The following is a 27,460-nucleotide window of genomic DNA, read 5'->3' on the forward strand; positions in this document are numbered from 1 at the left end:
TGTTTTCCTAATATTGAACCATCCCTGCCCACCTGGTAGAAATCCAACCTGACCATGGTTGTAATAACTTGCTGTAGTCTCACTGCTAAAATTTTTAAAAGATTTTTGTATCAGTATTCAGTAGGAAGATTCATTAGGAGATTATTAGGGAAATTTTATACTTTTCTTAGGCTGTTTTATTTCTTCCTGATTTAAGCATAAGCACCATTTTTCTTTTTAAATAATTTTATAATAATTTTAATAATACTTGTATTATTTCTATTTTATAAATTATATATTTTTAATAATTTAAATAATAAAATAAAATCAACAATAAAATATGTGGTTACTTTTTAAAAGTTTTAAAAATGGAGAATTTTCATTTCCAGTGTAGTATTTTCTATCTTCTATCTATAATTATAAATATAGTATAAGTGGTTATCTTCAAAATTATGATCCTGAAGTGCTTTAAGATTCCCAAATGTTAAAAAAAATATAGTATGTCTTTATGCTGGTTTATTTTGCTACAGAAATTTAGACTTGACCTTGTACTCTGGAAAACTATGCCAGCCATGTGTAAACTATATGTAGTTCCAACTAAGATACAAGAGATTCTGAGTAGACAGTGTGATTATTATCCAATGACTAGACTAAGTCTAGAGAGACTCATCACCAGAAAGGTTTGACCACCAAGTGAAGATTTATTATTGATCACAGGAATTAATGTAGCTATTAATTAAGGCATAGACAGGTTGCAATCTTCAGAAATCTAGAATCAGACATACTGATGAAAGGACAATTATTTTTATATACATTAAAGAAATTTATGTTCTTGAAAATGATTAACAGGCTTTTGAAAAATTATTAAATAATTTTTATAATTTAAAAAAAAGGATTTCTGGTAACATTGAGTACTTAATATAACAATGGCTGAATTGTTACTGAATATATATATAATTGAATATATATAATATAATTAAAAGTTTTTAGGATTACTTCATTTTTACTTATAATTAAGCTATTTATGGTCATTTAAAACCTTTTATACATTAGGAACTTCAAAAATCCCTTTGGACTTGTTCAGAAAAGTTCAAAATATATTTTCTCTTGAGTGGTATAGTACTTATGCCTGTTTTTAAGTTGATGGGGAAACCACATTATCCTAGATTTGGATAACAACCTTGATTTGGAATCAGGAAGGGATGATATTAAAAACCTTCTTCTTAAGCTTAATATTTACATGCCCATGGACAAGGCTTAGCTTTATTGATAATAAAGCAACTCTCTGAGAACTATACATTAGAATTATTGTGGGATCTATTTCAGGGAAGGGAGTACAAACACTGATGGAAGCCTGTTTCCACATAGTTGCTTTAATTGGAGTTCTCTTTAATTATTGTTTCATATATATATATATATATATATATATATATATATATATATATATATATTATGTTTACAAAAAAGCACAGCAACAAACACTGGTATAAAAACACTTAACTTTGCACATCAGATCATTTGGAAAGTATTCTTAGTAGGAATTCTTTGATTTTACCTCTTGATATGATCAGAATTTAGTAGTCCTTTTGAGTTCCTATAGATGTTATGACTTTATTGAAAGCAATTTACAATACTTACTTGAAAGAATCACAATAATTTGGAAAAGAAAATGATTGTGGAGATATCTGTAGTAAGATTTTATTTCATATGGAATACCTCAAAAAGAAGACACTGTATAAGGGTGTTACCTAAAATCAAAGCTTTGGGAAATATTTCATTTTTTTTTTACAATTATCTAAATCTATTCAGTGATCTATCACTATCTGATCCCACCTGTTTATGTCTCTTTAAGGACCATAAAGGAAAGGGAAAGGAAAGTAATAAGCATTAGTATTTATTGTGGGCCAAGCACTTTAAAAATGTCATCTCATTTAAGAAAATCACATTAATTGATTACTAATTTTTGTTTAAATATGAAAATTATTTAAATATTATTTCATTTGAACTATACAACAATCCTGAGAAGTAAATACTATGATTATCATCAGTGAAGGAAACTAAGACACTAGAAATTACATGACTTCACTAAGGTCATATGTCTTAAGTCTAGATTTGAACTTAGATCTTCTTGACTACAAACTCACTGCTCTATCCATTGAGCAATCTAGCTTCCATTAAAAAATGAAAAACAAACAAATAAAAACAGGAGTGCATAAGCAGCCCAACATTTTTAAAATATGACTATGTTTTAAAGAAACAATTGCAGTTTCATTTCTTCTAAAGTGTTTTCTACCTACTGGCAATAGAATACTTATTTTTAATCATTAAAATAATATAATGAAACCATGCTAAGTACATGCTTGACAGTGAAACTCCTATGACTAGCTTAGTTGATATTTCTTTAGCTTTAAGTATTACTTCCCTCCCTTACTCCTAATTAGAAAGACTCAGTCTTTTCTCTCACCTCCTCCAGCTATAATCTAATTCATAATTAAAGAGAAAGAGAAAAGCCTTTCCTTCCACCACTTTTTTCTCCCAATATTCCCAGATAAAAATGTCAAATTATTTGCTCATCTGACATTATTAATTAGCAAGTAATGAACTTTCATACCACAGTTCAATGTTATATTTCCAATTTTTGTCTATTAATTAGTTTCTGACATGACTATATAGCTGGAGAACATTGTCCTAGCTAATAGAAATATTGTTTTTCAGTGCATATAAACTATTATGGATGAAATGGTTACAAAAAGCTCAATATTCCATTGGATTAATTCCCCATATCTTCATGAATGTCTAATATACTAAATGTCTTACTTTAAAAAAAAAAAAACTTTCACTAAAAGAGGTAGCAAGATATAGATTCTTCTTTTTTACCATCACAAATATTCTCTTGATTTCCATGCTAAACAATAACCATAACAGCAGCAAACCTGAGATGCAAGAATAAATGGTGTAATAAGGAATGTTAGAAAATTCAGAGGGATTTCTCTAAACTGGGCCTTGACCTACACACATTCCATAACCTTATATGCATTTAAATTAAAGAAAGAATTTTGTGGACAGCTACTTGAAAATGGGGAAACAGGTTGGCTCTCATAAGTTTATAATGTATAAACAGAAGAAAATATGCGACATAACAATTTGAAAGAAAATGATGGGAAAAGGGAAGGATTCTCTGAAATGCTGCATCTTCTTCATTGCTGGAATAAAATGAAGTAATATTTGGATATCCACTAAAGTAGTCTTTAATGCTAATACCTAGAAAGAGTTACAACCTTTTGCTTTTGGGGGGGCAGTGTTACATGCATCTAAAATAAAGCATTGAAAATACAGTTTTAATGATAGTAGGCACAAAAACACTTAGCATGTTCACTCAAACACGAATGTTTAATCCCTCTGAATTCTTTAAATCTCTGATCTCCTTTGGGAATGAAACAACTGCAAGGCTCAATTTGTACTGGTAGCTTAATGATTAAAGATGAAAAATCTTTGCCTATGCATCTGATTTTTATATGCCTTGTTTTATTGCAAATCCTATTAAAATAAACTCTGTTTTTAGTTGCGGAGAGTAATTGGATCCAATACTTCACAGTTGAAAAATGTTGGCCTTTGTTTTGATTTTTTTCTAAAAGGAAATTATACTTAAAGAAAAAAATTGAGGGGACAATTCTGTAACTAAAGTAATCTTTCTAATGGGTCACAGTACCATTATATGTATTTGGGTTATTTCAAAATTGTTATCATAATTATGCTTTTTCCATAAATAATTAATACTAGAAGTTTTTCCATTTTCGTTAGAGCACAGTAACAGTAATACTATGCTAACATTCCGTGGAATTGATGAGAAAGTTATATTTGGGTTTCTAAATAACAAAGTAGAGTCCAGATGAATAATTCTGGAGTTTTGGGCAGTAATCTAGTTTTAATTAGTTATGTAATCTAAGCAAAGAGATTCAAGTAAAAGTCAGATAGCTGCCTGACTTTGTTGTTTATGCAGATACAATATCAACAAGTAAGAAAATTCATGGGATAAAATCTATAAAGTTTAGCACTATAATGCTAAAAGTTAAATGTTCAATATTTAAAATGCAAGCTATCTTTTTAAATGATGAAATTACAAAGGACAAATTTGATATACTTCTGGGTAACCTACATAGAATATTATGCATTCTGCGAATTAGATGGAGAATTAGTTTAAAAATAAATACACACAATCCATTTACAACATACAAGTGAAATACATGGGTGTTTCAGTACATGTTTCACTGACAAAAAAACAACCATATAAATCTTCCACACAGCTGCAATTTAGTGAAATATGCACTTTTCTGTTTTCCATTACTGTATACAGTATAAATTCTTCCTGCTGGAAGACAGATTGTGACAAATTTGCAAACAGCATCTGTATTCATACATTTGAAACATTAATTTATCCAGCAATAAAAACTTTGATTTCCCAAAAGGAGTGCCATGTCTGAGAACTAATGCCTATCTTTGAGACTTAACTGAGTTTTCAATGTTAGTCATTTTCTTGTGAGTTACTGTACTCCTATGGAAAAATATACAACTTAACTGCAAGTACAGAGAGTTAAAAGGGTCACACAAAGCATAAATCTGGATGCCTCATTTATGTGTGTGTATAATTTATATAAATAAAATTTTGACTACCTAGACTTCCTATTGTAGAAAATGCTTTTGTTAGCAACAATTTCATGTGAATAACAAGCAAAGATCTGTAATGTATGTTCTAGATTAGATGTGTATATGTTAAATCTGTTTAAAATGACAAACTTTACTCAGGGTATAACAATGGAGTATCTCAAAAGAGACAAATAAAGTCTTTAATTATAAGTTGATGTTATATTTCACTGCCAAAAGTTTTATACTATTAGCAAAAAAGAAAGAAATGTATGTAGATCTTAAAATAGGAGGAATAATATAAAATATTTTTTAAAAATAAAATGCCTATATATTTGTGGATTAGGGATCTGCATTATTGTGTTTCAGTTCATCAAAGTCAACATCCTCATGTCTAACTTTAGCCATATTTTTGGTTAATGAGATTTTGACCTCCTAGATGGAGGGAATTTCTGCTATGAAAAATCTCTCCACCAACTTTTCTGCAATTTAATGTCTTAAAGAGTTGTCTAAAGAATTAAGAGGTAAGATGGTTTGACCATAGTCACGTGTCTAGGATATTTATTTCTGAGGCAGGACTTGGAATAAAGACTCACCTTTTATCCTGCTTCACGGTGCTGCCTCTCTATATTTGTAGGGAACTAGCCATTGAAGGCTCAGAACCTGAAGCACACACAGATCTTCTCTGCCTCCTACTCATTTGCAATGTGGAAATTTGTAGTTAGTTGGTTTTTTCTTGATTTTGTTGTTGTTTTTTCCTGAAGTATCTTAGGGTTTAGTACTAAGTATTGGAATAAATCTAAATGATCTATAATCTATAAATCTGATTGGCTTCAGAACCCAAAATACTAATGGCTCAGGAGAGGTTGACCCAAAAGGGAATGGGTCTACCAAAAAAATCAAATGATGACCTCTCCATCTCTTTATTGGCAGCTTTCAAGTAAAGACTTCTGTCAGGAAGGGAAACTATTGGTTTTTCCCAGGTGCTATGAATATATGTTACTTTTGTGTTTGTTCTTTCTTGATCTTTGATGAATTGATATACTCACATGGCAGTGCCCAAATAACAGATAAGTTTCTGAAATCCACCCAAAGCATCACAAATCACTCTGGCAACAAGAATTGGTTGCTAGGAAACTTTGCCAGAGCATGAGTGGCAAAAATCCAATTGAGCTAGAAAGACAGTATCTTGTTACTTTAACATCTTCAGTTATTGCGATCCTTTGTAATGAAGAGAATGAAGGCGATGAAGATTCCACAAAGGAAGAAGAGGACTTCTGGGACAAGAGGACTTCTAGGAGGTAATCTTGTGGTCACAGATATGCTGGACTTAAAGTTTAAACCTTTTGTTGACCAGAAGATCATATGTATGAAGACTACTGATTTGTGGTCAGCAATTTGGGGAGGGTGAAGGTGGTTATTACTATAGTTTTTGTTAACCTTTATTATAATAAATCCTGTTTGGAAGAACCAATAGATGTCAATTTATTAATTAATAATTGACACCTTAACAGATGGAGGTTTATGAGCAGTATACTTGAAATCTAGTCCCTCTCAGTGTTATTGCTCTTCTTCAGGAAACAAATAGTCAACTACCTTTTGTAGGACTTAGTCTGACAAAGCAGCAGGAGTTTGCCCTGGAATAGGGACTCAATCTTTTACTCTGTTATCCATATACACACAAAAATATACATGTGCATATGTGTATATATAATTCATATGTATATATTATATATGAATATACTTGTGTATAATGTATGGGTAAAACATACACATAGTATTCATGTATGTATAATATGTTTATATGTATATAGATATTATATCATTAAAAAAACTAAGAACATAGCACCTGACAAAAAGGGGGGGGGAAAGGGAAACATTGTCAGATTTTATATTCTTGGGCTCTAAGTTCACTGCAGATGGCAACTGCAGCCATGACATGTTATGGTGTATGGGGTTACAAAGAATTAAATGTGACTGAACTAATGAACAACAACCATATGAGTATGTAATATCTATTTATCTCTACATAATATCTATTATACAAGAGATCTAAGAAGTAAAAAGTAACTGGTTTAAAATTAATCCAAATCTACTGGGTTGAATTTAGAAGACTTAGGTCCAAATTTCTATTCAATTCAATACCTAGATGACAAAAAAGTTAATTTACCTTTCTTTTACCTAACTTTTATCTATGGCATGAGAAGGATAGACATTCCATGCTTTTTATACATAGGTTACCCCCTCTCAGCTCTGGTCAAATTGAGCCATTTTTTTTATTTTCTTAAAGCAACCTGCCATCTGCAGCTTCCATGCCTGGAATGGCATCTCATCCTCACTTCCACATCTTGGAACCCTAGTTCCTTTCAATGTTCAGTTCAAGTGACATTTACTACAATGGATCTTTACTGACTTCCCTGATTTTGGATCACCCTCCTCAAAATTATTGTGTACTTGTTTTGTATTTATTATTTAATTCTCTCTGTACATTCAAACTGATATCTCCATAATTGAATGCAAATTCTATAAAGGCCACTGGTAAAATTAGAGTCAGTGGATAGATCTGTAGTGAGGAAAAATCTTCCTGATTTCACATTTGGCCTTAGACACTTACCAGCTATGTGAACCTGCCCAAGTCATTTAACCATGTTTGACTAAGTTTCCTCATCTGTAAAATGATCTCAAGAAGCAAATCAAAGTAACTCCCTTACCTTTGCCAAAAAAGTCCCAAAATGGGGTCATAAAGAGTTGGACATGACTAAAAGGACTGAATAAAGAAGACAGCAAAAAAAACCTTTTACTATAATTACTTTTGCTTTTTTCATTGATTATAGGATCAGAATCTTACACCTGAAAGAAGTATTAAAAGGTCATTGAATTTAACACCCTCAGTTTATATTTGAGGAAACTGGGGGACAGAAAAGTTAAATAGATTTCCCAGTATACCTAGTAAATGTCTAGGGTAAGATTTTTGATTCAGGTCTTTCTCATTTTATGTCCGATGTCCTATCCATTACAAATCTATCATAAATTCCATCAGTTATATTACAAATTAAATCATCATAACATTAATAATGAGATAGAATCAATCATGGGGTTCATAACTTGGTTAGATAGTTTGTAAGAATCCAAGGAAGATTTTTATTTCTTTTTGTAATTTTTTTATTTTAATTTTTTTTCCAATTACAAGGAAAAGTAGTTTTCTCGATTCATCGAAAGAATTTTTATTTCTTGTGTCAGCTAGGTGGCTCAATGGATAGAACAACAGTCCTGGAGTCAGGAGGACCTGAGTTCAAATCCAGCCTCAGACACTTAATATCTACTTAGCTGTGTGACCTTGGGTAAGTCACTTAACCTCACTGCCTTGCAAAAAACAAAAAAAAATTATTTCTTATCATCAGAGCAAAGGTTAAACAGACATATGTGAAGCTGACCTTTCTGTTTCATATTGACCACAGGTGCCTAACATAGGACTGACACTTTGAAAAGTATTCAGGCAGGTCATTTACTGGCTGCTGAACAGGAAGAATGGATGGACTTAATAAATGTTTAAAGGGGAGTGAGTAACTTCTTTTTCATAGCTCTGACTTTGGATTCTGTGATTTGTATCACGTAACATTTTGAGTTTATTTATCTATCTATTTATTTTACATACCATTTTGAGTTGCTTCGCCTGACAGCTGAAAGTCAGGTTAATGTATCCTACAACCTGGCTACCATGTGGCCAATGGCAGATATTCTGTCTGGACAAGTCTTTGCCTGTGTTTTAGCCACTCTTTTGTGATTACTCTTTCCTTATCTTAGATAAATGCTTATCTAATGAGATATCTAGGTTTAGAGGTGATCTTTTGAGTTTAAGAAATCTAGAAGTTCTGTGTTTTTTGGAATAAAGCTGACCTGCACAGCAAGGAGGACATTCTCCACTAACTACTCCTATGCTCTTGGAGATCAGTTGGTAACAAAAGGTCCTGGTCTTGTTTTCTAGAAGACATAGGATTTAAAGAAGATAAAGCAAAACTGACATGAAATATAAAATGACTTACCAGCAGCAATCCTAAAAATCCTAAAAACTTCTTTAAATGCTGATGAGGCTTACAATATCAGCTACCTAAGATGTTTTCATAGTAGTAATAAATTGTTACATAATCTTGTTTTAAGTCACTCTGTCAATGCTACTATCTTTTGTGTCTTTCTACATTCAGTTTTTATGTTTGAAATAAATACCTACCCCATACCTGGTATATATATATATATATATATATATATATATATATATATATATATATATATATATATATTGTATATTGAGTGAGCTTTTTTGTTTCTTCCTTTAAGGGAACCTGGATATATAACCAAAAATCTAAGTTATAATTTTTTCCCTGTCATGCCAGGATCTGGAAGCAAGATGTGAGAGAGGGGGACATTGGTGCTTCTCCTCTTATTTTAGTCTGGGCTCCCCCAGGACTGAACCTAATCTAACTGGGAATATGGACCTAGGGCAGAGGAACCTCTTAAGGGAAGCAAGTGGGTAATGTGTCCTTGTTCCCTGGGCAATTTCTCTACATTAGTTCATGATTGATTTACAAAAGAAAAGAAGATATCTGTTCTGTTTTCCTTTAGGCAGTTCTAAAATGAGTAAATATTGTGATCATTTTAAAAAGGAAACTACTGATACTGTGACCTAAAACAACTGGCTGACCAAGAACTAATCCCTATGGAGCCATTCTACAAATATTCTTGAAGATTATCTTTGTTCTGCTGTTAATCCTGGCTGACTTCTACAAAATTTGGTGAAATTATATTTAAATTCATGCAAACAATATATTTTTAAATGACATACTATAAGGTTTTAAAATTCAAACAGCTTTCTCAGCTGTTTGAATAGTCACGATCTGAAACCTGCATCCATGCTGCTTTTTTAATTAAAATTTTACCCAAAGGAAAACAGCATTCAACAGTTTGTGAGCTTACTCTCCTTAGAAATTGTGTAGTGAATTGTTTGCACTTACCATAAGGTACTGGGGTGTCTTGGGCTTTCACTGTGTAACTGTCTGATCTCTCTCTCTCTCTTTTTTCCTGCTGTTACACTTTTGACCCAATTTAATTGACATGAGCAAAAGCGTTGAGATTTTTCTCTGACTGATTACCTGAACAGGTAATGGAAACAAAAGTGCAGGCACCCAAGCTGGCCAGGAGATTTTACATTCATTTCAGTCATACGAAGTTGTCATAGAGGGAGTTACTACTCACTGTGAGCACCTGAAGAAAACTTCCCTTTGCAGGAAGGCAATGACCCTAGAGAGTTTTCCAGCCTCAACGTTTATGAATTTCTCATTTTTAATTAATTTCTCCTTTCAAGTCAATACATTTTCATATATCATTGTCTCAGAACTGCTGTAGGGATAGGAGAAACTGAAAGATTTCACTGTTGGCATTTGAGTTAGGTATACCTGGCACTCATGCCTGAGCAGAATGTAATTCCAGTTTTTTTTTTTCCATTTTAACATCTTACCCTATCTAATGCCTTCATTGATTTCAAATCACTGTTGACTTCAAGTTGATTTTCTTTGTCCTTTCCTACCCCCGGCCATGAACAGGAGATCTGGATGGTAAACCAACCCTTACTCATTCTTTATGTATTTCTAGATGATTTTCAACTGCAGGCCTCAACATTTGAATCATTTTTGCTGCTTTAAATTATATCTACTTTAACAGAACTTTAAATGTTTTTGTTTGAGGTGATATTCACTGGGGGGAAAAACTATCCCAAGATAAACATCTAAATTAATAGACTTAAAATATAAATCTTTTCATGATATTGGATGAAGATTCATCTTAGTTATTTCAAAATGAATAGTGTGATTTCAGGAGAAGGCAACACATATACAGGTTTCTACATGTCCCTATCTTGTGCTATCTATCAATGGATGCAAGCAAGTTTATTAGTCTTTAAGATTGTGATCTCTATTACAATGATCCTGAAAAATGTGAGTTCTTTCTCCCTCCTCAACTCATATTGCCAGTACAACATATTTTCAGTATTAAATGCATATTTATCAATGCTCCAGACTCTACCATAATGTAAACTCCTGGAGGACAACAAGGATTTTTTTTTATTCATTTTTTACCTTTATATTTGCAGTCTAGTAAAGTATCTAATAGTAAGTACTTAATAAATCCATATTGGAATGGATTGGGAGGGATAATACCTTAGATAATAAAATATTTCAGTCACTTTTTGGCTTGATTTAAATCATTTGCATTTTAGTCCTAGTGAAAAAAAAGTCAAAACCCAATTTAATAGAAAGAACTTCTAAAGCAAATGGGGGCTAAGAGAGAAGAAAGAGTAGTTAAGGTAACAAGAGACTGATAAAACTGCATATACTCAAAACAAATGTTTTTGGTAAAATAGAACTGGTCTTCATAGAGATTCTATTTAATTCTGAAATAGGAATTCACTAAAAATACTAATTTCTCATATATTTGAGAAACTTGAGAAACTTAAAAATAATCTAGTTGGGGTTTCTTAACCTGGGTATAGAGTGAATAGAGTAAAAATATATCTTTATTTCTTTAGAATTGATCTTTATTATTTTATGCCTTTAAAAAGCATTATTTTTGGAAGGATCCATAGACTACCAAATTCTACCAAATAGATCCATGATACTCTTGTTTAGCTCCTTCATTTTACACATAAAGAAAATAAAGCCTACAGTCTCAGTCATTCAGTAATTTAGTATCAGAACCAGAAATTAACCCCAAATTAATTAAATTAATTTAATTAAATTAGTTCCAAAGATTATTTTGTTTTGTTTTATTTTCCCTCCCCTCATGTTAAAATTTCCCACTACCCTGCCTTTAAAACCTTCATCCTTAACAATCATGTTTTGATAGGAAGCATTAATATTTTCATTGACTCATATTTTCTCAAGTTGCTACTTATCCTTCCTCTTCTTTATTGTTATGTATTTCAAAACAAGGTTGGTCTATTTTTCTGCTCCAGAAATCCCCAGATTATGATAGGAAATGAAAAATATGGCAGTGATCACATTTTAATGAAAAGTCACTCTGTGTAATAAATACTTGACCTTAATCTTTATGCATATTCCCACTATATTGCAGATCATTATTTTTATTTCCTATTTGGTGGTTCAAGAAAACTGCTTCTGGCATACTAAGTGTTAGTGTGAGTTATAGGTGAGTCACTGCTGTAATCAGTAGAAGACTGATGAGAATGTTTGATATTGAAAAGAATATTCCAGATTCAGGAACAGATTTTCATTTTACTTCTGTGTCACCTAAACCAGAAGGCACTGCAGGTCAGATTCCAAGGGATGCTGTAGAATCAACTCTCTAATCATTTAAACATGTCAATGAGCCAGACCATTCTCTTTAAGATTGCTAATTTCAGGGGAGTTTCCTATCTGTTTTGGTAAAGATAGTGCTTCCTATTCCATTGAAATTCTCTACGTTTTCCAGTAAAATCAAATGTCTGGTGAAAAACAAAAAGCAAGCAAATACTCTAAAGCCAACAAAAACACCTCAGGATGATAATAAAAAAGTGTAGTGTTTTGAATCCAAAATTGTCAAAGAAAAGGATTGTGTCATTCCCTAAAGAATAACCACTTTATTCCTATAATAACCACCTTATTAAGGCCCTTAATAAAATTATTGATTGATTGATTGGAAGAAGCTGGGCAAGTCATGAATGAAGGACCATATATCAACTGAGGATCACTCACAAGTCAAAGTTAGGAACCTGAAATTAATCCCACTGGGTCAAAAATCAGAATCAAGAGGAGCCAAAGTTAGAACCATTTTTTTTATGAAGGTCAATACCACAGTGGCACAGTAGTGGTGATAGCCAATATTTTCAGTGAGGGCAGCAACAGCACTTTGTGCTTTAGTGTCACTTAATAAATGCTGAATTTGATGGATTTGTGATAGTGTTTCAACATTGAACAGGGATGACTAAAAGGAACACAATATAATTGAAGATTCTAGAAGTGAATGGGTTTATCTACAAGTAGTAGCATGAACAAAACTGCAAATTCTTAAAGTGATTTTTTAAAAAAGGCTACATAAACTATTAAGAAAAAAGGGGGGAAAGGGTAAGTTTTGATGGATATAGGCTAGATGATGAAAATAGTTGTTTTCCAATTGTATCTGACTCTTCTTCATTGCATTTGAGATTTTCTTGGTAAAGACACTGGAATGGTTTGCCATTTCCTTCACCAGTTCATTTTACAGGTGAGGAAACTGAGTTATACAGGGTTAAAATATTTGTCAGGCACATACAGCTAATAAAGTACTGTCTAAAACTGTGTTTGAACTCCTGTCTTCCTGATTCAAGACCTAGCCCTCTATCTCCTGCACTGCCTAGCTGGTTCCTTTAATTTTTCATTTTTTTTGTTTTGTTTTGTGTGTTTTTTTTATTTTTTTGAAACAAGACAAGAGATGAAAGAGGACTAATCTCTTTGGATAAGAACCTAGGAACTGTGGCTGTGTTTTTTGTAGCCCTCAAAACCCATTTCCAAACCAAGAGAATAATGTACATGTTCACAACAACATCGTGAGATGATCAACCCTGATAGATGCAGCAGCTCCTCTCAGCTGTTCAGAGAGCTAGGAAAACCCTATTAGATTGGCTATGGACAATGTTATCCCCATCCAGAGGAACAAAAGCAAAACAAAAAAAAATCATTCTAACTTGATGAACACTACATTCACTTTTTAAAAAAAATCTTATGTATTTCCCTCAATCCTAATACTTCATACCAAAAAATGACTAATCTGTAAACATGTTTTACATGAATGTTTAAGTACAATATTAACCTGAATGTTTGCTGCTGAGGGGAGGAGGGTGGGAAGGGAAGGTGGAAGGAAATTCTGTAACTTAAAAATATACATATGCATATAGATGAATGTTGAAAAACTTCCATAACATGTATTTGGAAAAATAAAATATCAATAAAAAAGATTATTTTTCTTCAAATCATTCCTTAAATTTTAACACATTTATTGTAGAATTATTTTACATACTTAATTTATTCTTTTAATTTAATTTAATTAATAAATTTCTTAATTTATTGGTAGATTATATATACTTGAGGACAGAAATTATTTCTCTCCTACTTTTTGCATCTGTTTTAGGACAAGAAATGACATGCTGCTGGGTACATGGTAGATGCTCATATAATGGCTAGATCATAGATTTAGAAATAAAAGGATACTCAGAATAGAGAACGAATCTAATTCCCTTATGTAATAGGGGAGGTAGGAGTCACAGAGAGGATAAGTCATTTGCCCAGGCTCCCTGAATCTCTGAGACAATATGTGAACTCAGATCTCCCTGAATCTAAGCTTAGTATTCTACCTCTTACCTCTTATCCTTATTGAATAAATCTATCTTTCCCTAAAATTAGATAGTTTTAATTTTAGTCTGCCTGGTACCTTTACTCTCTCATCTTTTGTTCCTTTGGTTCCTGTTGGTTTACCTTCCATACTCTCTTGATGCCTGGGTTTCATGCGTGGTGGAATATTTGATAAATTATGAGCACAGAATCAGGAATACCTGCCTCTGTCATTTATTTTCTGAGCCATAATAGTTCCTTTAACCTCTCTGAACCTCAGTTGCCTCATTTAAAGAAAAGAGGGAGAAATCTGCTTAGCTACATATACTAAGATCCATTCTAGCTCTAAATTTATGATCTTATAGTATAACTATTTTTCAGTGTTTGTCTGCCTATCATAATGGGTATAATGGTTTCTAGTCCATATGACTATTTCAACCAATAATATTAACAAAACTTATACTTACATTGCCAACACAGAACTGAGACATTCATTTGAAATAATGTGGACCTCAAAAGATACATATGATGAAAAAGAAGGGAATTCACCAGTATAGAATGGGAAGAAGCATCTATATAGGTTGTACTCTAAGTGCTTTGCAAATCTTGAGGCAATTAATCCTCTCTACAAGCCTTTAAGGTTGTTGTTTGTCCTTCCTTTTTGAATACCAATGACATCACAAGATGATGACTCCTGGGTGAATTGAATTTATGTGAGGCACAGATGTACAAAGTCATCAGCCCAGATCCCAGTAAGCAGAGAGACAGGACTGTGGAGCCACCCAACAAGAGCCTCCAGGCAACTGCACCCTGAGAGCTCAGCCTAGGAAGGTAAGGGACTGGAGGGAGCTGTCAAGGTCTGTTCTTTGTTCTTGGAACAGGACTCTGGGGCTTTGACTATATTCAGACCCTGGTTGCAGTCTGGGCCCCACATAGAGCAGGGATCCCTCTCACAGCCCCAGGGTAGAAGGGTGCTCTTGTGGTCATTTGAAAGACTAGGAGACAAATCAGAGCCTCACACACAGAGGACCTTGTGTGGAGGGGTGTCCCAATAATACTCAGAAGCTCAGGGAGCACCCCCCAAACCAGGCACAGGCTGTGGAAATGAGTAAACAGAAAAAAAGGAACCTGACCATAGACAATTGCTTTGGTACTATGGAAGATCAAACCACACAATCAGAAGATGAGAAAGTCCAAGCTTCTGTATCTAAAGACTCCAAGAAATATAGAAGTTGGGCTCAGGCTATGATAGAGCTCAAAAGAGGTTTTGAAAAACAAGTAAGGGAGATAGAAGAAAAATTGGGAAAAGAAATGAGAGAGATGCAGGAAAAACATGAAAATGAAGTCAGCAGTTTAGTCAAGGATATCTAAAACAATGCTCAAGAAAATAACATGTTAAAAACCAGCTTAAGTAAAATGGGTAAAACAGTTCAGAAAGTTAATGAGGAGAAGACTACTTAAAAAAAAGCAGAATTGTCCAGATGGAAGAGTTGATAAGAAAGCTCTCTGAGGAAAACCAATACTTTAGGTGTAGAATGGAGCTAAAGGAAGCTGATGACTTTGCAAGAAATCAAGACAAAATAATTCAACACCAAAAGAATGAAAAATAGAAGAAAATGAGAAATATCTCATTGAAAAAAACAACTGATCTGGAAAAACAGAACCAGGAAAAATAATTTTAAAGTTATTGGGCTACCTGAAAGTCATAATCAGGAAAAGAGCCTTGACTTCATTTTTAATTGCCCTGATATCCTAGAAGCAGAGGGCAAAATAAAAATTGAGAGAATCCAGCAATCTCCCTTGGAAAGAGATCCAAAAAAACTACAAATCCCCAGGAAGATTATAGTCATACTCCAGAACTACCAAGTGAGAGAAAAATATTATAAGCAGCCAGAAGGACACAATTCAAATATCATGAAGCTGCAGTCAGAATCACACAGGACTTAGTGGCAACCACATTAAGGGCTTGGAGGACTTGGAATATAATATTCCAGAAGGCAAAAGAGCTCGGAATGCAACTGAGAATTAACTATCCAGCAAAAGTGAACATTCTCTTCCAGGGAAAAAGATGGATTTTCAATGAAACAGGAGAATTGAAATGTTCCTGTTGAAATGGCCAGATCTGAACAGAAAGTTTGATCTTCAAGTACAGGACTCAGGTGAAGCATAGAGAAAGTGGACAAGAAGGATAAATTAAGAGGGACTTAATGATAATGAACTGCATATATTCCTTCATGGAAAGATGATACTGATAATATTCATATGAACCTTCTCATTTAATAAAGCAGATAGAAGGAGCTTTTATAGATGAGGCACAGGAGAGAGTTGAATTTGAAGATATATGATAAAAATGGAGTCAATAGGTGAAAGGGAAATGTACTGGGAGTAAGAGAAAGGAGAGGTAGAATAGGCTAATAAATTTCATAAAAAAGATATTTCATGTAGCTTTTGCAATGATATGGAAGGGGGAAGGCTAGGGGTAATGAGGGAGCCTTCATTGTCAGCAGAAATGAATTAGGGAGGAAACTGCATATACACTCAATAGGATATGGATATCTAGAAGGAAAAAGGAGAGAAGTGGGATGGGGGAAGGGTGGGGTCAGAGGAGAGAGTAGATCATGGGAGAGGATAGTCAGATATAACAATTTTATTTTTTACTTTTTGCAAGGTGCTGGGATTGGGTGCTCTTTCTGGGACCATGGGGCCCGGGTGGTTGCTGGGTCTTTGGAATGGCATGTAGGCTTGGAGCCTTTTAGCCCCAGGGCCAGTGTTCTGTCAACTGTGCCACTCGGCTGCCCCACAGTACATTTTTTTTAAAAAAGGGATAGAGTGAAAGGAGAGAGAAAATATAATAGATCGTAGTGGGGAGGAGTGGATGGAGGGAATTACAATCAGCAACAGCAACTGGAAAAATATGGAAGTAATTTCTGTGATGGACTTATGATAAAGAAAGCCATCTAGCTGAGACAGAGCTGATGGTATCAGAACACAAACTGAAACACATTTTTTCTCTTTCTTTTACTTTCTTTCTCATGAAGTTTTATATTTTTGTGGGACGGGGGTATTACATTTACCCTTAAACAAGAATATTTTAGTAATGTGTAAATAAATTAAAGAAAAAATTTAAAAAAACATTTCTTAAAAAAGAAATCAATCAAATAAATTTTGCTAAATTGAAAAAGAGGCTAGAACATTAATAGACTTGCTCATCCCATCAGTGCAACAATCAGGCACAATTTTAGGGTATCTGCGATGGAGAATAGCATCTGCAATCAGAGAAAGAATTGTGGAGTTTGAGCAAAGACCAAAGACCATTACCTTCAACTTAGAAAATAAAAACTGTTATCTTATGTAATTTTGCTATCTCTTATACTTTATTTTTCTTCCTTAAGGATATGATTTCTCTCTCATCACATTCAACTTAGAACAATGTATACCATGGAAAAAATGTAAAGACTAATAGTCTTCTGTGGGGGGTGAGGGGAGGAAAGCAAGATTCGGGGGGAAAACTGTAAAATTCAAAATAAATTAAAAAAAATAAAAGATGCTAGAGTGGTTTGCATTTCCTTGTCCAAATCATTTCACAGACAAGAAAACTGAGGCTAAAAAAATTAAGTGATTTGCCCAGGAACACACGGCTAGTAAACATCTGAGAACAGATTTGAATTCAAGTTGAGTCTTCCTTACTTTAGGTCCAGTAACCTTACTGCTTAAGAGTGTCAAATAGCCCAGTCATGAAATTTGCTAGTTTTTTTGTTCTACTCAGAGGATATTATAGGTGTAACAAACATATATGTAATAACTCTTAAATGTTGGTGAAGAACTTTGTATATATTATACTGATTTGATCCTTGCAGCCCTGAGAAGTAGGTGCCATCTTATTTCCATTTATGGACAGGGAAACCAAAGTTAAATATCTTGACCAAATTCACACACCTGGGTCACATAGTTAAGGTCAGGCAGTATTTGAATTCAAATCTTCCTGATTCCATGCCCACCACTCTATCTTCTATGCCACCTAGTTACTTCTCAATATAATCTGGCTTGAGAGTGTTCTGAGTATTATGTTGTGGGAAGGATAACAATAAAGGACATAGCAACAAAAGGATTTATATATTTCAACTCACCGTCTTGATGTGTATATTAATGAACTTTTTAAAGCTCATCAGAGAGAAAAACCCAAAACTTTCTTAACTATAAGATGAAGGGGTTGGACTGGGTTGGACCAGATGATATATAAGGTCCCTTCTAAGTTTATGTCCTGGAAGCTCATTTTGCCATCAGAATCTTAAACCTATATAGCTCTGTTGAAAAATTTTATATTGCCAAGTTTTGATCACTGATTTTGAATTCCCCACATTCAAAGTATTTATTCTTTTAAATGCCTGTAAGATTTCCCTTAATTTTTCTGTTTATAAATTATTTTCTGGAAGTGTAATGTTCTTTTTTCAAAGCTTTCAAAATAAGCCAGATATAAAGGAAAAAAAGTCTTGGATTCTCCCTAAGTAATGTCACATTGACTCCTGCTATTCCCTGGGATTCTATCTATCATTAGGTTAAGATTGTACTGCAATTATAGTTCTATTTGTTATTCTAGCCTCAAGTTCTCTAGAAAGAATCACTTTGAAGCCATTTTCAACCACATTAAAATTTCTTTAAGATAATTAAAAAAACTAACAAAAAGCAAAGAAGGAAAACTGGGGAAAAAGTGATCCCATTATCCTACATTATTTTCTTCAATAATAGGATGCAACCAACCCAGAGAAATATGAAATCACCTTTGGAGGGATCCTTCCAACCTGTAACTGATCAAAAGTCAATCAATAAATATTTATTATGTCTTTAGTATGTTCAAAGAATTATGTTGGATGTTCGTTTTACAAATAATAAAGTAAGACATCAACTGACTTTGAGGGATCTATTTATGTTCTTTTGGAGAGGAAGAGAAAAATGACAACATATAAAGCAATTTGGGGGAGAAGACACTAAATCTGTTGTATCTGGGTATGGTAGGAGTAGGAATCATTTCATTTAGTCTGGAACGGTTTTCCTTTGAGAGGTAGAGAGACTATTCTTAATATTATTATTAATTTGGCTTTTTTTCCTACCATCTCTGTTGTATCTGGATGAAATCAATGTGAGAATTTGTTTCTAAGTAATCAGCATACATCTAAAATAAGGAGTTGATTTCTTCTTTTATGGTGGTCTAGACTTAGATATGGTAGAGAAAATGCTAACAATCAGATTAAATGTAAAAGTATTTCAAGTTTTGTTGTTTTTCTAGAGAGATTATTATAAAAAATTAACCAGTATACCACTCAAACAATGTCACAAGTCTTATCTTTAGGGTTTAGGGGGACAAGAGTACTTTTCTGCTGCTCCTCCCATGGCAGGAAAAAATATATATATATATATATATATATATAGAGAGAGAGAGAGAGAGAGAGATTCATATATATATATATATATAGATAACTAGATATCTCTTTATATATATATTTTCATACATATAGATAGCTAGATATATCTCTCTATATATATAGATATATACAGGTATGTATATATCTATATCTATCTATATATCTATATCCATCTCTCTACATACATATATATATGCATATATATATTATATATATATATATATATATTTATATATATATATATATATATATATATATATATGTATCCCAAACCCTCTGCTCAACAAGAAGTGGCAAATATGAAATCACCTTTGGAGAGATCCTTTCAACCTGTAACAGATCAAAAGTCAATCAGTCAATTGATATTTTATTTTAATTTGTCCAGTTACACGTTACAAAAGTTTTTCAACATTCATCCATATGCATATGTATATTTTTAAGTTACATAATTTTCTTCCACCCTCCCTTCCCATCCCTCTCCCTTTCAGCAGCAGTCAGGTTAATATTGTATTTACTCCTTTGTGTTAAACATGTTTACATATTAGTCATTTATGGTATGAGGAATTAGGATTAAGGGAAAAGAAAGAAAACCATGAGGTAGGAAAGAAATGTATAAGAGAAATTTCTTAAAAAGTGAATTTAGTGTTCATTCAGATTCTGAAAGCTTTTATTTTGCTTCTTTGTTTTATCTTGTTTTGTTTTTCTTCCTCTGGGTGGGAATAACATTGTCCATAGCCAGTCTAATAAGGTTGTTCTAGCTCTCTAAACTGCTGAGAAAAGCTGTTTCCATCAAGGTTGATCATCTCACAATAATATTGTTAATGTGTACATTGTCCTCTTGGTTCTGCTCCTTTTGACCATCATCAGATCCTGCAATTCATCCCTTGCTTCTCTAGAATCTGAATGTTTATGGTTTTATAGAGCAATATTATTCCATAGTATTCATGTACCATAACTTATTCAACCACTCCCCAATTGATGGGCATCCCCTCAATTTCCAATTCTTTGCCACTATAAAAAGAGCTGCTATGAATATTTTGTAACATGGGGCTTTTCCCATTTTTTTTATGATTTCTTCTAGCTATAGGCCTAGTATTGGAATTTCTGGGTCAAAGGGTATGATCAGTTTTATTGATCTTTGGACATAGTTCCATATTCTATGTAGAATGTTTGGATTAGTTCACAACCTCACCAACAATGCATTAAACTTCCAATCCTATATTTTCCCCAATATTGATCATTTTCCCTTTATTTTGTCATTTTAGCTAATCTGATAGGTGTGAAATGATACCCTATTATTTTTTTAATTTTCATTTCTCTAATCACTAATGATTTAGGACATTTTCCCCTATGGTTATATATAACTTCAATTTCTTCGTTTCAAAACTGTCTTCATATCCTTTGACCATTTGTCAATTGGGGAATGACCTGTAACTTTATAAATCTGATACAAATCTCTATATATTTTAGAAATGAGACCTTTTTTCCAGAACCCCTAGCTGTGAAAATCATTTCCAAGCTTTCTGTTTTCCTTTTAATTTTGGCAGCATTGGTTTTATTAGTGCAAAATCTATTTAGGGTAATATAATGAAAATCATTCATTTTGCAGTTTATAATGCAGTTACATATATTTTGTTTGGTCATAAATTTTTCCCTTTTCTATAGATGTAACAGAGTATTTCTTGGCTATTTATTTATATTTCTTTGGCTATTCTTTATTGGTCTATTAGTTGATAATGGTGTCTCACTTCTGCGTCCATTTTTATCATAATTTGATATAAAGTGTGACAGTAATCAGTCTTAAGTATGCCAAAATTCTATAGTAGTAGGTTTTACTTTTATAAATGCTGGTATCAGAAAAAGAGAGGGAGGGACAGAGAGAGGGAGGGAGGGGAAGAGAGAGAGAGAGAGAGAGAGAGAGAGAGAGAGAGAGAGAGAGAGAGAATTAAAAACAAAATCATCAGGAAAGAGGATATCAAATAATTTGTATTTGAAAATGTGATGATTTCCTTAGACTCCCCTAGAGAAACAGCAAAGAAATAATTGAGGTAATTCATATTTTTAATAAAGGAATAAGTATTTAAACTAAGCATAAAGCAATAAATATTTAAATAAAGCAATAACAAAATGAGAGAAACAATAGAAAGTAAAATCTCATTTAAAATAATGAAAAATTGCATAAAATACATTTTATACAAAGACATACTCTATATACATAATGCTTGTCCTTCATTTTCAAAGACCAGGATATCAGGGAAGTAATACCATGATAAGCACATGAATTCGATTTGAGGGAGGGGATATTGTGCTAAGTCACCAGCCTCGCTTTCTCCTCCAGAGCTATCTGGGCCCAGTGACCAAAGATGCTTCAAGGCAATAAGGGTGCAGTAACTTGCCCATGGACACTCAACTAGTAAGTATCAGAGGTTGGATTCGCACTCTCCTCCTCCTGATTTCAAAGTCTGCTGCAACACCCAGCTGCACTTACACATATTTATATACATACATATATATGTATGTATATACAATATTCTTTAAACAGATAATGTTAAATAATTTCAGAAATATCCATGATATATGATATATCCTGACAACATAATGATAATAAATAAATGTATGCCTAATTTTAGTTATAAAGAATGAAATTTAACCAAAATACCAGGGTGATAATTAAAAAACTTAGAAAATTGATTAGAGGATGGCAGCATGAGACAAACAATGCTCCTTGGGTTTTTCACTACCAAAGTTCAATGAAGCCTCTGCACAGACATTAAAGCTACAGATCCCATCAAAAAAAAAAAAAGGTTAAGATTTAAAGAAACTTTCCACGGTAGACATCCAGAAGGATCGTCAAAGAATCTTGACTTTGTCTCTTTGGGGGGAAAGGAGAAGTAAAGCCAAGTGAGGCAGGACAGTGGGAAAGCTAGCAGGATGTTTCAAGCCATAGTGTAGTCCAGGTCTCCACAGCTCTACCACAGCATAGGTCCGAGTAGCTAGAGAGCAAGACAGCAGGGAGAGTCCCAATCCCAAATAAAACCTGAAGCCTGGCAACCCCAGAGGAAAAGACAGGACTGGTTTGGGAGCAAATCACTGCACAAGCAGAACCTGGACATGAAGAGGAAATAGACCTCTGCAAAGACAATGCCTGGACTGCATAGGCAACATCGTGACCAATGACAAGACAGGTATCAGATTCCAGCCTCAGTATAAAAAATTTGGGACCTATACTCCCTTTATGCCAGTGTCAGAGCTCAGACACTTGAAGATGAGCAAAAAGAGCTAAAGAGCTAAAAGAGCATTCATTATAAAAAGCTACTATGCAGATAAAGATGATAACAACACTATGTCAGAAGAAAAAAATCAGTGAAAAATTACTCATAGGGGAAATGTCAAAAGAAATTGGAATCACATCCAAAACCTCATAGAAGAGCTTAAAAAAGAATTTAAAAAAAAACAAAAGAAGAGAGGAAGATGAAAAATGGAAAAAAAAGAGATGAGAGTCATTAAGAAAAATTATGAAAAATTGCCCAAATAAATCAACTCTTATAAAAGTAAAATAACCAACTGGAAAAAGAATATAACTCTTCAAAAATAAAATTGACCAAGTGGAAAAGGAAACACACAAGTTAATTGAAGAAAATAAAAACCCTAAAAATTAGAATTGAACAATAAAAAGCAATGGATCTATGAGACTATAATATTACATTAAACAAAATAAAAAGCCTGAAAGAATCTAGTAAACATTTTGCAGGAAATTATCAGGGGAAAACTGTGTAAATCTGCTAGAAGAAGACAAAATAGTCATTTATAGAAAATACAGAAATCCTCCAGAAAGAGATCCCAAGATAAAAACTCCAAGGGCTATTATAACTAAATTCCAGAACTCTCAAATAAAGGAAAAAATATTGTAAGCATCAAAAAGGAACAATTTAAATACAAAGGAAACACAATCAGACTTACACAGGACCTATCAGCCTCAACATTGAAGGACTAGAGGACCTGAACTACCATATATTGGAGGGCAAAGGACCTGGAATTACAACCAAGAATTTACCTCTCTGCAAAATTCGACAGATCCAGTCAGAGGAAAATATGAATGTTCAATATAATAGAGGAGTTCAAAAATGTTCTTAATAAAAAGACCAGAACTGAACAGAGAATTCAATTGTCAAATACATGACTCAAGAGATAGGTAAATGAAAAGTGGAAGGAATAAACAAAACAAAACAAATGTTAGTCAAGATCATCAAATTGTATAAAACCCTATAAGGGAAGATACAACATTTGTAACTCTTGAGAATGGTATTTGTCTTCAGATAGTTAAAGTATGAATATAATTGGAGATAATGGACTTAGAGGATATGGGTATGGTAAGTTCTTGTCTCTCCATTGAAGAGGACCAATATGAATCACTATTTGAGACAAAAAGCCCTGATGAAAAAAAGCAAGGGTTTTTATTCTAAACGTAAATGTCTCAGCTTCCTTTTGACTTATTTTAATTCTGTTTTGCCCACAAAGTTTAATGCTTGTCTGATGAGGATATCATATGCTGGTGTGGTCCAGAGTCAGTGTCTCCCAAATCTTACAATCAATTGTAAGGTTCTTAACAGAGACCTCCAGATTGTCTCAGTACTTTGAGTACTTTGAGTACTTTGAGATTCTATAATTAATTAAATCAGAAGTGAATTTAGGAGCAGACGATGAGAACCTACCTAGAACGGTTGGATCTATACTTTAGTTAACAAGAGTTTAAGTATCCTGAATGGGGAGCTAAAGGGGGATTGAGGGAGGCTTGGTGGGGAGAGGTACAAATGGTTCATGAAATAATTTGACTTTGAATAATAATTTTAAAAATAAATTAGTTAAATAAATTTGCAAGTGCAAAAGCTCTAGAATTTCTATTCAATAATGAAGAATATTATGATATAATGAGGTATTACCAGGCATTATACTTCAGAATAGATGTAAAACAGTAATATAATTACCATAAAGCAATAGTCAAAACACTTTAGTGTTGAATAAAAGACAAAAAAATAAAAATTCAAGGGTAAAAAGAAATGGAATAAGGGGTGGCTAGGTGGTGCAGTGAATAGAGCACCAGCCCTGGAGTCAGAAGTACCTGAGTTCAAATCTGAATTCAGACACTTAATAATTACCTAGCTGTGTGGATTTAGGCAAGCCACTTAATCCCATTTGCCTTGCAAAAAAAAAAAAACTTTTAAAAAAAAGAAATGGAAGAACAAATGGAAAGTACTTCCAGGTCGTTTATTAACCTATAAAACAATGATAATCAAAACTATTTGTTACTGGTTAGAAAAATAGAAAAGTAAATCAGTGGAATTGACTAGATAAGAATCAGATATATTCAAACTCCCTATCACAGTATTTGATAAAGATAAGAATAAAAACTATATGATATTAACTATTAGGAAGACTGAAAACAGTTTGATAATATATAGATTTAGGCCATCATGTAGCACACTATAACATAGCAATTTCCAAATAGAAATTATCTAAGAATAAAAGATATTGCATTAAAAATAGCATAAAGATAGAGGGAAAAATGGATTTTAGTATCTTTTCCATTTCTAATGATGGGAAGAATTCTTGTCCAAAAAAGGGGTCAGAAGATATCATAAAAAATAAAATAAAGATAATTTTACTGCATGAAAGTGAATGGAACCAATGCATTTAAAATATAAAACTTTACATCAAATATTTCTGATAATTTTCTGATATTCAAGGTATACTGTACATTAATGCAACTAATATATGACCAGGAGACATTGCCAAATATATTAGTGATCACAAACCTTGAACAATTCTCAAAAGAAGAATCACAAATTATGAATAGTCATATGAAAGACTATTCCAAAATAGTAATGAGAAAAAAAATGTATATGAAGCAGCTTTGAAGTTTTAGGTCACATGAAGCATATTGACAAAGCTGAAAAAGATGGAAATATTCAAGTTTAGAGAGATTTTGAGAAATTAGACACAGTTATAAACTATCAGTTAGCTGTGAATTAGTTCAGCTGTGATGTAAATAAGTTTATAATTCTAGTTAAAATATATAAATAAATTAAGAAATAAAATGAGTCCACTGTCCCCAAAATCCTAATCTTAAAGGTAGGAAGGCAGCATAAATCTGAAAATAGCTATACTGTTTTAACCCACTTCCTACCTTTTTTGTTTTTGATTTGGTAGCAAAGAAATGAAAATAAAGAAGATATTCATAATTAGGGTCTGATTAGCGAATTGTGGTTCATTAATGTCATGGAATATTATTGTACTATAAGAAAGCATAGAAAAGTTGAGAAGAATGAAATAAATAAAACAAACAGAATCATCCAAAATCATAGAAAAATGCCTCAATTTAAGCCAAAAGATCAATAAGTGGAATTAAATTTAGTATAATCCAAATGATCAAACTTCGACCCCTCTTGAAGAGATGAGGAAATAAATTTTCTTCCTTTTTCTATAGGGGTGGTTGATTATGAGTGTGGACCATTACAAACACTGTCAGATACTTTTGATGTTAGCTTCTTCCAATGAATTGCTTTCTTTCCCCTTTTGAAATATATTTTTAAAGGTATAGATTTCTATATATATATGGAATATTTAAAAATATATTCAGATATTAATGGGATATTAAATTGAAGGCATCTCATTTAAAAGAATAATTTAACAATATTATTAAAAATAAAGATTCTTAGTCATGTGTAACCAAGAAATGGAAATCTAGAAAATTTTTCCTAAACAGGTCAACATCATATTTCTCTCCTTTCATTTATATCAGAATAGTCTGATTCTTAGTTTCAATCAGAGCCCCATTATGTATTTTGCTAAAAATAGCATTCTTTGACTGTTTCAAACCATAAAATAGGTTTATTTTTAAATGGAGGAGATTATTAACTGATACTTCTTTTTCAGTTATGCAAATCATGAACTTTCAGCATGAAACATAATGAGCAGGTTTAATGGAATAGTAGTCAGAAAGTAACTCAGTGTTGACTCATTTTCACCATCAGGTTGCTTATTGTGACTTTAAAAATAAGCTTCAGCCTCAGAGTGTTTCCAAAGTAGTCTGTTAGCTGTAGTCCAATTTGAAAGTGGAAAGTGGATATATTGTAATGGTCAAGCTTTTGTCTTTATGAATAAGATATAGATCCTCCTGCATTGCCTCGTGGGGAAGAGGCTATTATTTGACAATCTCCCATACAGATTTTGGTGGTATTAAAGCCTCTATTTTTCATAAGGATGAACTTTTCATGAACTATTTCTCCAAGGAATTAGGCAAAAAATATGTTCCTCAATTTAACAAATGTATAATAATGGTCCTCTCTTTTTCCATAAATACAGTGCCTTATAAAAAAAAATTCCTATTTGGAGTAGAGAATAGGGAATAAAAAAAATCTCATTTTTTGTTTCACATAATTTTTATTTCTCTTGTTCCACAGTACTGAGAATTCTTTGAAGATTTATGCTTTGGACATATTTGATGCTGAATGAAGCTTTGTTTCTCAGTTCATGAAAGTGGTAAATACCCCTCACCAAGTTTGTACCTACAGCAATTTTTATTTCTTGAATACTGGATAGAAATACACATTTTAAAGTTCTCTTTATGTTACATAAATCACCCCTTTAAATCCTAGAATAGCTCTGGGGGAAAATAGGTCATGTTTACATGGACCATGACCCTGGGCAAATGATTTGACCATAAGTTGATGGTCTAACTGATCTACTGATAGAAGCATGACCTTCACAAATAAGGGCATGGCTTGTCTGATATCTTTTAAGTAGCCCTTTAATTTAAATCTGTAAGGCACCAAGAGCTAAACATAAACCAAGGATAATGAGCCTAAGTGTGTTTGGTCTTGCCCTTGCTCTAAATGGATTATATATGGTTGAAAAGATCATCAAGTTCACAAAGAACCAATCAGTGAACCTAAGGCACTTACTGACCAATGAACATGATTAAGACATAGGTCTTCAGACATTTTATGGGAATGAACTTTTGACTGGAAAAATTAAAATATGCTTAACAGGAAATAATTTGTTTAAGCT

The 27,460-nt window shown here is 32.8% G+C and overlaps 1 long non-coding RNA gene across 1 annotated transcript in view; it reads left to right on the forward strand.

Moving 5' to 3' along the window:
* The first annotated feature begins 5,772 nt into the window (after window positions 1-5,772).
* Window positions 5,773-27,460, forward strand: part of LOC141491813 (uncharacterized) — a 31,494-nt gene continuing 9,806 nt past the window's right edge. Inside the window, exons 1-2 of the long non-coding RNA XR_012469773.1 lie at window positions 5,773-5,921; window positions 26,854-26,932. This is a non-coding gene — a long non-coding RNA (uncharacterized LOC141491813). The remainder of the gene's footprint in view (window positions 5,922-26,853; window positions 26,933-27,460) is intronic.

This window comes from Macrotis lagotis, chromosome 6, assembly GCF_037893015.1.
Source record: "Macrotis lagotis isolate mMagLag1 chromosome 6, bilby.v1.9.chrom.fasta, whole genome shotgun sequence".
Taxonomy (NCBI): domain Eukaryota; kingdom Metazoa; phylum Chordata; class Mammalia; order Peramelemorphia; family Peramelidae; genus Macrotis; species Macrotis lagotis.